This window comes from Trachypithecus francoisi, unplaced genomic scaffold, assembly GCF_009764315.1.
Source record: "Trachypithecus francoisi isolate TF-2019V2 unplaced genomic scaffold, Tfra_2.0 Lachesis_group5, whole genome shotgun sequence".
Taxonomy (NCBI): domain Eukaryota; kingdom Metazoa; phylum Chordata; class Mammalia; order Primates; family Cercopithecidae; genus Trachypithecus; species Trachypithecus francoisi.
In genome coordinates, this window is record NW_022681470.1 from 27841774 (window position 1) to 27856833 (window position 15060).

At 37.9% G+C, this 15060-nt stretch overlaps 1 pseudogene; it reads left to right on the forward strand.

Moving 5' to 3' along the window:
• Positions 1–9021: 9021 nt before the first annotated feature.
• Positions 9022–10368, forward strand: LOC117074043 (annotated as a pseudogene).
• The last annotated feature ends 4692 nt before the right edge of the window (positions 10369–15060 follow it).

Here is a 15060-nt window from a genome sequence, read left to right on the forward strand (position 1 = left end):
TCTTCAGCATGTTGCACAAAACACTGGAACTATATAAACATTTTCAACATTTGAAAAGCATGTTATGCCCGAGAATTTAGGTTAAATATGTTGAGTGTGAAGTAGTGATTTGGAGGAGTATCTTGACTTAATAAAAGTAGGCTATCAGGAAAAATTGGTTTGATGGCTATCTGCTGCAGGTTGCCAGCAGAAGAAGGGAGGGTGTAGTCAGGAAAGCCAGCTACACTGCCACTATGATATTGAAAGCAAGGTTGTCTAAGGGCTTCTATCAACACTGTGACAATGGGAATGACAGGTGGGACTTTGCATTTCCATGCCATATTGAACATTTCAAAATACAATATTATATCTATCACAAAAATCAATATCCCACTCTGTCCTCCAACCCCTGTAAGGATAGAATAAGTTGTAAAAATTCAGTCCTCAAATAGTTAAATTACCAATGTTCTCATTGGAGAGTTGTGATAAAATTAGCAATTTTGTTGTAATGTTCTGTTTTCACTAGACTCTGCTGATTCCTCCTCAATGTGTAAACAAAAAATAGAATTCCAAGTCCCCCAACTGTCTTAATGGACCCCCTTTTGGCCAAAGAAACCTGAAAAACTTGTTCGAGCCATGATGGAAAGTGGAAGGTCAGACATGCCTTATTGTTCACTCCCCTCCTTGGAGTTTAGATGCAACAGACTAGAATTTAACATTGAAACGGAAAACTCAAGACTAACAAAACAGACTCTATAGCAATAAGACAATTCCAACCTGACTCTGGTATAGCATCACATGATAGATAACAGGCTCTGAAGGAAAACAAAGTATTTTATCCCAAAATATATTTCTTTGACAAATTCTGAAAGGGTCCTGAAATCTGTCTCTTGTGGGGAAGACTTGCATTCTGTAGAGACTCTCTTTCCCTTACTAGGTCCTTTTTTTTTTAGAGTCTGACACCTTTTAAGTTCTGATAAGAGACATTCGCCATCTATTCTCTCTGAAGCCTGCTACTTGGGGGCTTCATCTGTATGACAAGAACCTTGGTTACCACAAACCCTTTATCTAAACTCAAGCATTTATCTATGTTGAGTTCAAGTCTTCAGGCAGAGCTTAACTCTTCCACCCAGTCGCCAACCAGGAAAGCTCTGAATCCATGACCTGGAAGCCCCCCTCTCCCACCCATTTAAGATGTCCCACCTTTTCAGGCCAAACCAATGTATACCTTACATGTTTTGATTTATGTCTTTGCCTGTAATTCCTGTCTCCCTAAAATGTATAAAACAAACCTGTAACCCAATCACCTTGGACACATGTTCTTAGGACCTCCTGAAGCTATATCATTGACTGTGGTCCTTAATCTTGGCAAAATAAGATTCTAAATTGAGTCCTGTCTCAGATACTTTTTGGTTTACAAATGGGACCTTCTCTGCCCATTTGTAGAGGAAGAGGTAGGGTAGACCTCTTCCTCTACCACCTTACAGTGACATTGAAATCAGCCTAGTCAAACTATGAAACTACACTTTGGAAGAAGAATGGTAAGAAATATTCCTTTCAGGCCAGGCACTATGGCTCACACTTATAATCCTAGCATTTTGGGAGGCTGAGGCAGGTGGATCGCTTGAGCCCAGTTCAAGACCAACCTGGGAAACATGGTGAAACTCTATCTCTACAAAAAACACAAAAATTAGCCAGGCATGGTGCCATGGGCTTGTGCTCCCAGCTACTCAGGAAGCTGAGGTGGGAAAATCACCTGAGGCCATGGTGGTTGAGACTGCAGTGAGCCTTGATTTCACCACTGCACTCCAGCCTGGGCAACAGGGTAAAACCTTGTTTAAAAAAAGAAAAAAAAACGAAAAGAAAAAAGAAGGAAGGAAAGGAAAGAAAAAAGGAAGGTAGGAAGGAAGGAAGGGAGGGAGGGACGGAGGGAGGGAGGGACGGAGGGAGGGAGGGAGGGAGGGATTCCTTTTGGAAGTTCTTAAAGAATGTGGAAACCACAGTCCTATAATATTAATATATTAGTTTGAATTGAATTGCTACTTAGAAATATATTTACAAGGTCAAGAGTTACTAAGTTATTCCACAACGTCAGACAATTTAATTCCTGATATTTAGGTGTGCCATTTATTTACAACTTGATTTCTGTTACTGCCTTTTTTCCTTTCCTTTTATTCTTTTTTTTTTTTTAACATTTATGTATATGAAAAATGTCTCAAGGTAAAATTTTCCTTCATGATATCAGTTATAGAGGAAGGCCTCCCATCAGGGAGTTATAACTGTAGTCAAGAGTAGTTTTCTAAAAAGAGAGGGAAAAAGCCTTTTTAATAGAGGGTAATGGGTGACTGGAAGAAAAATTCTAAGCAATAGAAGTTGTCTGGGCTGGCAGTGGCTTTAAATGAACAAGAAGTTCATTGCTGTAAATGAACTAGGGAAGGGATTTCACAGTGTACTTCAACAAGATACAGAAGATATAAATCAACAGGGCCTAGCATCCACACAAATTAATGGCATAAATCATGAGTATTTTAATTCATTTCTTGATAATAAAATGTCCATCACTTTACAGATATATTTACTAAAACAATTTATAGAGTAACCTTGACCATGAAATATTCTCTAATTATTCTAGAAGAGTTTCCAGTAAATAGAACCTACACATTCAGAGGAACTTAGAGGAATTTCAAACATGGATTAACTCTTTACTGAATGAAGAAATATTTTTTTAAAAATATTATTCTGTCAAAGCATTGACTTCTAAAAATTCTTTGCAATGTTTTAATTTATTTAGCCACAATTAGAAAGTACCAGACACCCGCCCAGTTCTGCAGCTCCAGTTTCCCCATTCCCTTCCCCAGATATGGTAGGTTTCTATGTCTAATTTGTATATAGTAGTTAACTTTCATTCAGCTCTTCCAAAGAGCTAAGCATTCTATATGTATCCTATAATTTAACTGCTATAGCATTTAATTGCTACATCAAAATGTAAGGAAGGAAAAGTCACAGGAAGATAGTGTTTTGTAAGGCATATAAATCAGATGTTTCAGATTTTTTTTTCTTAATAGGCTTATATAGGCCTATATTTATGCACCTCAGGCTTCAGAGCCTTTATTTTATGGCTTAAAATTAAAAGGCACTTTCACATTTACTATTTCACGTGATAGCTTTTGTTCTAAAAGATACGTACAGAGTACATTGTAAACTGACCTCGCAATTGCCACCAAAACTGTTAAATTTGTTTTTTATAACACTGTAAAATTGGTTTTATTTGTCTTTATATCACATGCTTTACTGTCTCTGCATCTAGTGATGTTCACATCCTTACCATTTCAACCACCACTCCCATAGCCACACCCTGAATCATGCAGAATTACTCCACTACTGATATCTTAAATTGAAGTAATCCTGCTTAATCAACAGAAATTCATTTTCTTACAATTCTGAAGGCTAAACATCTAAGATTAATTTGCTGGTAGATCTGGTTTCTTCTTTTTTTTTTTTTTTTTTTTTTTTTTTTTTTTTTTTTTGAGACAGAGTCTTACTCTGTCAACCAGGCTGGAGTGCATTGGCACCCTGTCAGTTCACTGCAACCTCAGTCCTCTGGGTTCAAGCAATTCTCCTGCTTCAGCCTCCCAAGTAGCTGGGATTACAGGTGCCCACCACCATGCCCTGCTAATTTTTTTATATTTTTAGTAGAGACGGATTTCACCATGTTGGCCAGGCTAGTCTCAAATTCCTGACCTCAGGTTATCCGCCTGCCTCAGCCTCCCAAAGTGCTGGGATTACAGGTGTGAGCCACCGCGCCTGGCCCCAGATCTGGTTTCTTCTAAGACCTCTCTCCTTGGCTTATAGCTGGCCATCCTCTCTGTGTCCTCTCACGATCTTTCCTCTGTGTCTTAATTTCCTCTTCTTATTAAGATACTAGTCAGTCTAAATTAGAACCCACCCTAATGAACTCACTTAATCATAGTTACCCCTTTAAAGACCCTATCTCCAAACGCAGTCATCTTCTGCTGTACTAGGGATTAGGACTTCAACATGGGAGTTTGGTGGGGCGCACAGTTCAGCTCATGACACCTTCATTCCTATCATATCTCATCTTTCACTTTACTGGGAAGATTCAGACCCTTAAACCCTGTTCTCAAATCTTCATTGCCTTCTTTTCACAGCTTAGGACTCTTGTCTTTCACTTCAGCTGCCACCCTCAGAACAAAAGCTGCTACCCCACCATCCCCCTTCCTTTGAACCTATCTAGGAAAACCGTAACCTTAGACGAATTCGCCTATTTCACTTTCTTCTCTGCTCCTAGATTACACTGCTCCCCGAGAAACGTTACACGTGCATGTAGAATGCTGCTATTGCCCATGAAGAAGTCGTGGTCTATTAGAAATCTGTGTTCCTCAACCCCAACCAGACTTTGATACCCCAGGCAAGCCTTATAGGTAGTTCCTGCCTTTATTTAACACTCCTGAAATCTACTACTTGACCACTTCCTCACTCATTCTCAACAGATGACTTTGCTCCCTACATTATAGACAAAAATAGAAGTCATCATCCAGGAAATTCCTCAATTCCACCATGCCTCTTTCTTTGAGCCCAGCCCACCCATATTTGCCTCTACTCCCTTTCTTACTACCGATTCTATCAGACTGGAGATCTATTTGATTACAAAATTCACACGTTCTATTTATATTGGGGATGGGGATGGCAGAGGCAGCAGGAAATGCGGAGAAAGGCAAAGCTAGCAAGATAATTCTTTCTGATACGTAGTCAAGCATAAAAATTACATAAAATGTTGTTATTTTAACTCAAAGTCTGAATGATACGGTTTTGCTGCGTCGCCACCCAGATCTCAACTTGAATTCCCATGTGTTGTGGGAGTGACCCAGTGGGAGGTAATTGAATCATGGGGGGCAGGTCTTTCCCATGCTGTCCTCACTATAGTGAATAAATCCCACGAGATCTGATGGTTCTCTAAGGGGAAGTTTCCCTGCACAAGCTTTCTCTTTGCCTAGTGCCATGATTAGGAGGCTTCCTCAGCCACATGGAAGTCTATTAAACGTCTTTCTTTTGTAAATTGCCCAGTCTCAGGTATGTCTTTATCAGCAACATGAAAACAGACTAATACACTTGTATTTATTAATTTTGCTTTATAAAATTCTAATATAAAATTATATCCCATCAAGCTTTATTAAAATATGTAGGTTTCTTCTTTCCTAAGAGGCTATCACAAGTTCTTACAAAAGTTACAAGTGAAATTAAAAAACTAAAGCGTATCTTAAGGAATTGAACTATGTGGGGCAGCGGGGGATCGGGGGAGGAAGTTATCCATCATATGCACTTGAAACAGATGTCTACTTGGTGGCTGCCCCAGAATCATTTTCAGTTCCAAGGTCCAAGCCTATTAGACTAAGTGTTAATTGTGCAAAGCTTGGACGAAGATTCAAGGCCGTCCTAGCACATTCTTCAAAGCCCTTCCTTTTTCAACTCTTTATCCAGTTCCTAACTTTTCTTAAACTTATGAAAATAATTCATACTTATATTTAATAGTTCCTTGTACTCAGTTTTTCTCAGTAGTGATCACATATGAATCACATTTTATCTGCAGTATAGACAGCAGCTTAAGGATGTAGACATGAAATAATTTAACTGAACCACTATGTTAGAAAATTTTAAAATCAGAAGTTTAGCTGCAACCGTGAAGGAGTTTTTAGATTACATATGTGGTGTTTTATCAATCTGTTATATGTATTTGTAATGCAAAAATCTTCACAACCAAAAATGATATTCATTTTTAAATAGTAATTATACATTATTGCAGATCTTTGTATCACTAAACTGTGAAAAATCTGGCATGCTTTTTGAGGTCAGTGTCAATATCCCTTAGATGTTTACATTTTTTTATTGATTTTTTTCATCCTGAAAGTTCTTTCTATTCATTTCTCTTCAACATGGACATATTCTGTGGTTATTTTCAAGGCTGCAGCCCTGTCAAAGAGTATTAAAAACCCAGGAGAAATATCTCAAATGGCTCTTCCACACCTGTCACAGTTATCCCAGGACCACATATGCAAATTCCTCAGGCTAATACCACCGCACTGCCCCTAGTGCCTTTCCATTTTAAATACCTTACATGTGATATCTTATTTTATTCTTACAACATTAGCCTGAGGCACATTGAAATTGAGGAGGAACCTGAATCTAGAGATTCCAAGTGACTTGTTCATGATTAGCAAAATAGCTAGTGGGGAGAGTTAAGTCTTTCAACTCTAACTTCCAGTATTCGGTCAACTACATTAATATATCTCTAATTTGAAATGTATTATAATTATTATTTTTCATTGGGGTGATATCTTTAACTGGCACATTGTTAAATAATAAAGGGTAGCACAGTTCTAGACTCTAAACCCCCAATGGAATATCTGGATCAGGTCTACCGTTTATTCTTATAAGTTAGAAAGTCAACAATTGTGGTTGGAGAGAAGTTTTATTTCGATATCCCAGAAATGGGTTAGGACCAGAGATGTGAGAACCAGAGAAGGCCAGAAAATAGAAATACCAACCAAGCATTATGTATACTAACCTGATACTTTTTTTTTTCTTTTCAGCTATCTGTTGTGGTAGTCTGACTAAAACAAAAAGACATTTCAAAAATTAAAATTCTTAGCCATAAGTCTACTTATTCTTTACAATCCAATTTCATATACAAATTTTATCAGAGTCATGGTCTCCCTCTATTTCTGAAATAAGGTATTTGATTCAGCTCCCTTATACACTTTTATGGCACTCAATTGCTGGGGGATATTGAGAGGTATCTACCAGTCTACACACGCTAGGTCCAATCTGTGTAGCTTACTTTTAGCTTCAAATATGTATCACTTAAAAATATTTTCATTATATAAATTCTTTCCAAATACACATTCAAAAATATATATATATACAAATTATGATATAAACGAAGTTTGAGTAACGAAGATGAGATGTCACAGAAGCCAAAACCCAACTGTGAGGGAGACTAAACATCCCTAGCATTAGTGCTACTCTGTATTTCATTAACTCTGCCCACCATAAACGCCCATCTCTTCTCTTCATCAATCTTTTAGTATTTCCACCCTCAATCAATTGAAATTTTTATTGAGCACTTTTATCTGATTGGCACTAGGAATGCTCCATGCTTGGCATTAGGAATAGTACCATGAATGTAAGATGTATTCGCTTTCTTCAAAGAGTTTAAAAGGCAATTGGAAAAACAAGGCACACATAGAAAATTAAGTAATAATACAAGAGATCATAATAATGCAATGCGAAATAACAAGCAAGGTAGTACATAAAAAGTGGCCATAAGTTAGGGAGAGAGAAAAAAAAACTGGCATTTCTGAGAACCTATTTTATGACAAGTTCTGTAAAAGTGGTTTTATAGATTATTGCATTTCTAGATGGAAACAGGCTTTGTTAATCAGCATTATATAAATGTTGTTTCCCTGAGTTTTGTCTATTTGAGATTTCTGGATCCTGAGTGTAATAGAAAGGATTCATTTCATGTAGGAATTGACTACTACAACACAATCATATTAATATCTTCATTTTATGAAAGAGAAAATTGAAGCTCAGAAAGATTAAATAATTTACCTAAGGTCAAACATCCAGTAGGTGGCAGAAGCAACTTTCAAATTCTAAACTTCATGCAAGTCACATAAGTTTTGAAGAGTATCTCAAACACACGCTCTGGGATAAAAACCAGATGGCCTTCACTATAGCTAAGTTAAGATAAATATAAGTAGCATTGGTCTAAAAAACGTGAAGCAGGATGCTGATATAAATGTCCAGTTACTCTTTGTTGAGGAATTGACCCGTGTAGTCTAAACCCCTAGCCCATGGGATCAAGGGTACCCGATCTGGTATAATTTGTTCTAGTTTGCACACTGGGCTCTCTTCATTTGTAAACTCAGCAGTTCTCACAATGAGGGAAGTTTGTTGCTTTCTTTGAGTGGTGGTAGGTGGGGAAAGTGTTTCAGGGGAAGTGACTCCTTTCTAGGCTTCACCCTTCATTTTTGACCCAGTAGGCTCAGGATGAGGCCTGATAATCTGTTTTATTTTGATTTGTACTCCATTCACATTAGCTTGCTGTCCACTATTTAAGAACCATTGCTCTCAAGCATGTTTCAGGGCAATACAGATTTGGTTTAGCTTAGTTTAAGTGACTGAACAAAGTCCACTTTAAGTCATTCATCTCTTATTTTCTGGAGCCGCCGTGCTTACCTCTGCGAAAAGCTGCGAAACGTACTGCTTTAACCTACAAAAGCTTCTCTGAATCAGAAGTGTGTATTTTTGTACCAATATTTTTCTTAGCAGCTGTGCTTTCTTCCAGGGAGATGGTGCTTTGCCACTAAATGAGCCTGTGTGCAAAAATACTCTCTGTCAAGTAGAAACTTGCTGTTTCATATTCATCAGCTAATTTATTCCTGTGACCACCTTTTACAGTATCCCTAGTTTACAGATTTTTTAAAAAAGCAAATTTAAGAAAGGAGATAACTTTCTCAAGTTCATGCAGCTGATACTCACTGGAGGTTGAGTTTCAAATTAGGTCTGCCTGATGCTAAATTATTCTCCTTTGATTTTTCTGTCTTCATTTTCTCACCTGCCTTATCCTTTGCCCATGTATTAAGTCCCATCCTGTTACCCACAAGCATACCTCAGTCTTATTCCTGGCTCTTAGTATTGAGGAAGTTGTCAACCTTGGCACTAGGTAGGTTTTAAACTGGACGTTCTGTTCATGTATGAATTTTCTGAATAATTCATTGGTTTGGTGCCCACTAAAAGGACCAACAAGATTATTTTCTGATAATTTCAAGTTTCATTGTGAAGATTACACACAAATTTTTTCTACTCCTTATTCATTCATCTCGTTGTTTAATGACTGTGTTTTATTGTCAAGGTCGATTTATTTGCCAGGAATATGAGGTCTCTGCTTGAAAAGAAAATAGTTTTGTTATCTTTTTTTTTCCAGATCTCATCATAATCCCAGCAAAGATATACGGGTTAATGTTACCAAAAGGTAAAGGTCAATGAGAAGTAGTAAAACAGTATTTGTCAATGTTTTATGAATTTAAGCGGGCTTAACTGTGGAGAAACTACTAAAAACCATAGTCTTCTCCTCTGTACTAGGCTTCCTATTCTAAAATAGGCTCATTTTTAAAACTTCTGACCATTCAGTAAATAATTTTGTGATAAACTATGTATGCATAGGGCATCATGCTGAGTGCTGAGGAAAATCCAAGTTAGACTGCAAGACATGACTCCTACACTCTGTAAGAACTATCATCCATCTTCAGAAAGAAAAAATTATGCAATGATAATGATAACCAAGGAATTGTAGCTAATGGATAAAGTGAAAGTTCAGATGCCAAAGTAAATGGGGACTTGAGTTGAAGTAATTCCTAAGAATAAAGGAGAAAAATACCATTTTACTATAGAGATTATATAACAACTTTAATTTTCATCACAACAGAAAATGCTAAGTTATGTGCTCGAACAAGTTTTTTGTTGTTGTTCTCTGGTGAAAAGATCAAAGAACATTTGAATCTCTTCCGGCACCTCATAGGTCAAGCCAACAAAACTAACTTACAAATATTCCACGTCTCCTATAAACAAACATATGCTGCTTTTCTCCAACATGGCCAAGCCCAAAGCAGGCGTTGTGCAAGTATCCATGACAGTTTTCTGGCTCTAGAGTGGAGAGGGTAGCGAAGAACAAAGCACTTGCAGGGTGAGAATCTGAATCCAGCCTGAGCTGAAGAGGACAGGCTAGTTGTTGCCAATGGTGGTTTAGGTAATGGTGTGAGTAGAAACCAACTACTCCTGGTTTTAGAGAAATGTGGACTGGTGGATGCTCTCTTAATGCCACCTAACAAGCCCTTCTCATTTGAAAGATACAAAACTACAGAAGAATCTAAGAGAGCCTATGTTACCTTCAATGGGAAAGAAATAGTGGATGATTTAGGACAAAAGATTATTCTGTATTTGAATTTTGTGGAAAAAGCACAATGGAAGGAATTGGGGCCTCAAGCCTTACTACCAGGCCTCATAGTAGTAGAAGAAATAATTTCTTCTGAGGATGAGAAAATTCTTTTGGAAAGTGTTGATTGAACAAAAGATACGGACCATCAAAATTTTCAAAAATGCTTGAAACACAGAAGAGTAAAGCATTTTGGTCATGAGTTCCACTGTGAGAACAACTATGTTGATAAAGATAAGCCTTTGCCTGGGGGTCTTCCTGATGTTTGTGATCGCTTTTTGGAGAAATAGCTGAGGGAGGGTAACATTAAACATAAACCTGAACAATTGACCATAAATCAATATTAAGCTGGGCATGACTGTCATGGATTTTAAGTACGCAGATGGTATCACAGTGCCAGTTATGTTGCCTTGTTGGAGTTGGCTGGTGATGACAGGAGAATCTAGATACCTTCGGACCCATGGGTTACCCTTTGGCTTGTGATAGCCAGAGGAAAGAGACTCCTCCCTCATTTCCAGAGAGTGACAAAGAAACCTGATAACTAGAGCAAGAGTACGTCCATCAGGTTTATGAATAGGTTGCTGGGCACTTCAGCAGCATGAGACATACTGCTTGGCCACACATCATTGAGTTTTTGAAGGCTTTGCCAAGTGGTTTAATAGTGGCTCATACTGAATATGGTAATGGAGAAAGCACCTTGGCATCAATAAGGAGTTAGATTTGATTGGTTGTGATCAGAGTCAAAACCTTGTGGACATTTGTAGAGTGAGACAATTCCAGGCTTTTGTTTGTGATGTATTGTCAGTACCAGTCCACAGTGGGTTTGGTATGCCTGAATCTCCATTGCTGTTATTCCCCATTTTGCAACAACAGAACATAGAGTGACAGCTCTTCAAGAAGATGTTGGACTCCTGAAACCTAGTGGGAAGGCACTCATTTACGTCTGGGCCATGAAACAAAAATATATCATAATAAACAGAAGCCCAAGTAGCTTACAGGAAACAGAACTAGCCAAGGAAAGAGAGAGGAGATAAGCAGTTATACCTCAGTGCAGGGGATGCTTGTGAAGCAAATGCCTGATGTGGGCAGTCAAGACTCAGCATCTTCTGTGCCCTCCATTAATGACTCTTAGGAGGGAGGATATAATTCAAGGCAAGTTACTAATTCCGAGCTGCCTATTCATATTAACAGGACTTCTTTTTGTTCTCGGGTACTGTATTGGTTCCCTGGTACTTTACAGGAAACCCTGATAAAGACGAACCTGTTGAGCCATTTGGTCCCATATGATCGCATGGCCCAAGTCCGGTGTTTTATCGTTACTTACATGTTCTGTGAGGGAGAATAGGAAGTCACCTGCAGGACTGTGAGTGATGTCAGCATTCTGCAAAGCTACTATGTTCAAGAAAATGTGTGTGTGATTCTTCAAAAGGTTTGATTATTTACCTGAACATATCATATATAAAAAAGAAATGCTCATTTTCTTTCAAAAAAAGAATAAATTATCATTTTAATTAAAAACTTATAAGAAACTACCAAAGGAGAGCTCTTGAGAAAAATTTGGAAGTAGAGATTCATTAGGAAACATTCAGTTGGCTGCTGTTGGCTGACCTCATAAATGTAGGCTCCTACAACTTTCCTACAAGAGAAGGTTTCTAAAAACGATTAAAGTAATTTGTGCAGTGCTTGTAATTCTTGGGTAAGAGTACACCGTTTCGAAGATAACCTTTTGTTATAAAGTGTTACTGAATGTACTAAATTATGTAGGATCTTAGTGAAGTAATTCTATCATATTTTAATAAAGGAAATATTCCTGGTTAATAAAAAACAAATACATGCTAATCTTCAAATTAACTTGATTAATCTATCTATAAAAGCTATACTACTCATCACTGTAACTTTTTTATTGTAATATGTAACATTTTCATAAACTCTAAGGCAGACATGAATATCACACTAACATCAGCTAGTAGGGTGCCTGTTTTGCTGCCTCTTTTGCCTTCCTGTGTGTTCCTGGGTGGTCCATCACTCTCAGGTGCAGTATGTGGACTCTAAGAATGAAATGGTCAGATTCTCTGGTGTGAAACTCAAACTACTGCCCTCATTCCTCATTTTTTAATTATACTGTCTCAGTGGCTTCTATATTACTTATGGGCCAGTAAATGATGGGTATCCTCCTCTTGATGGTATTCTGAAGTCGGGAGAGTCGGGAGAGTCGGGAGAGTGCAGTGAGCCATGATCGCACCACAGCATTCCAGCCTGGGTGACAGAACAAGACTCCAACTCAAAAAATAAAGAAAGAAAAAGAAAAATTGCCTGGCCCAAAATGTCATAGTGAGATCATTCATAAATTTAATCCATAAAGTTCTTTCAAGTTCTAAAATTATATGATTCTAAGTGGAAAGTACATTTTGAAAATTATTGTTTTACAATGCAGACATGAGTATCAGGCTAACATCAGCCAATAGAGTTTCTGTTTTGCTTCTTCTTTGGCCTTCATGTGTATTCCTGGCTGGCCCATCACTCTCAGGTGCGGTATGTGGGCTCTACGAATGAAATGGTCAGATTCTCTGGTGTGAAACTCAGACTACTATCCTTGTTCGTCATGGGTCCAAAACTAGCCTGGAAAGTCTTTTTGGCCCTTATACAGCAACCCAGTTCCAGCTGATAGAATATGAGAAATGGAATGGAGCCTAAAAGGCTATCTTGTCCCCTCACCTCTACCCGCTCACAATTACCAAAGCAACCAACACAAGGGTTCTTCCTCTAATGAGCCTTAAAAGTGATCTTTCTTACTCCATAAGGCTCCTGCTCTGGAAGGCTCTGGTAATGGCTGCCATTTTCCTGGTAACTTAGGGTTATTTATAACATCAGCAGCTGCCACGGAAGGCTCTCAGATGGGAACTCAGAGTTGTAAGATAATAAGCTCTCCTTCATTTATTTTCCTTAATCATGGCTCTCTTGGTTTTCCTGCCCCTGGGGCAATAGTGGCAATGTGAGGAGCAGAGACCTTGCCCCTTTGTAAAGGAACAAGTAGGGTGACCACTCTGGACCTATCATTGGACCTGACTTTAACTTGGTGTTTCTCAACAGGGCAACCAAATGTCAAAAACCACAGTGAGTGGTCACAGACAAACATTGTTTGCACTTGCTTGTTAGTTCCAGGATTAAATAGACAGTCTTTTATTACCTAAGTTCTAAAATGTTTTGGTTTTATTTTTTTCCCTATCACAATTTTTTTAGTTTAGTTTTCCTATTTATTTAGTCTAAGCTCTTTCATCTACTCACATATGACAATCCCCAAAGGTAAGGCATACTAACAACTTCTTATATATACATTCATATTTTTCTCCCTGATCAAAATCCATTACAGATCATATGTCTATGTGTGTTTGTGTTCACATTTATACAGAATTTTTAAAAATCAACATTCATTTTTGAAAAAAGGATCACATTATAAGCACTTTTTTGCATGTTGCTTTTTTCCTTTCCAGTACTTTAATGGGGTATTTCTCCAAGCTATCTGTTAGCTCTAATTTACACAGAATGATTTATTCATTTCTCTAACAAAAAGCATTCATTCTGTCTCATTTTTGATACTTTGAACAAAACTGAAATAAACATTTTTATACAATTTGTTCAAGCATGCTTATATTTGTATTTTTATAAAATATATTCCCAAGAGTAAAATCACCTGATCAAACAGCATATATTTTTTATCTCAAGAAAAACTGAAAGTACTTTATTTTTATCATCACCATCATCATTATTGAAGTTAACAATTGACAAGCCCATTAAAGAAAACATTTTACATAATTTAACATTACTGACTTAGAGCCCACACATACATGACAAAGATAGCTAAAAACATATGAAAAAAATATATATCTTTGGAAATAAACACAAAATTCCTCTAGCTGTGAAACTAAAAAAGTTTGAGACACTTTTTGAACTTGTAGCAGAAGGTGCAACAGACTGTCAGCTTCATTTAGCACTGCCTGCACTAATTGTTGTTCACTCGACTCTTTACGAGATATTAGCTTCAGAATATGGACCCTAAAGAATCCACATCTTTGGAATGTTCCATCATAGCTTTGATGATCAAGTCTGGGTCTCCAAAAGCCACTGTCATTTCATAGAAATCTTTCAACCATTATGCATCATCAGACATGACAACATGTGTCACAAGACATATATGTCTTGCCTCCAGTAAGTCAATTAGAATAAAACAAAAATTTCTTTAAAATATAAAGAAAATGTAGAGCAAGACAGCAGAATATGAAGTCTTCCGCTCACATCCTCCAACAGCAACAATAATCTAGTAACCATCCAGGGATGAAAGTTTCTTCTTAGCAGTTTTGTGATTCAGAGGGGACAATAGAGAATGTCCACTCCCCCAACCAGAGCCTGGGCATCTGAGATTCTGAAGATTTAAAAAGGGGCTCCAGGCTGGGCACGGTGGCTCACGTCTGTAATCCCAGCACTTTGGGAGGCTGAGGCGAGTGGATCACGAGGCCAGGAGTTCAAGACCAGCCTGGCCAAGATGGTGAAACCCCGTCTCTACTAAAAATACAAAAAATTAGCTGGGTGCAGTGGCAGGCGCCTGTAATCCCAGCTACTCAGGAGGCTGAGACAGAAGAATCGCTTGAACCCAGGGGACAGAGGTTGCAGTGAGCCGAGATATCGCCACTGTACTCCAGCCTGGGTGACAGAATGAGACTCCCTCTCTAAAAAAAAATAATAATAATAAATAGAAAATAAAAAGGGGCTCTGCGGAAAGCTGTGGCAAGCAAAGGATAGGCTAAAGAGAGACAGTACTAATAAATGTGTCTACTATAGATATATTCTTGTGAAGGACAGCAAAGAATAGGTGGCCTTTTCACCTCCTAGAGAGATAAAAACATCGGAAGCCAAGGTGGAATTGGGTGTGTCCTGCCTGTCTTTAAATGAATAAGGCTGTAGGAATCGTATTGCTTCCTAAAGTATTCACAATCTTTTCTTTGCATTATTTTAATGCTATTTGTGTAGCATTAAAAACTGAAAAGGAGTTCTATGTAACATGAGAGCAG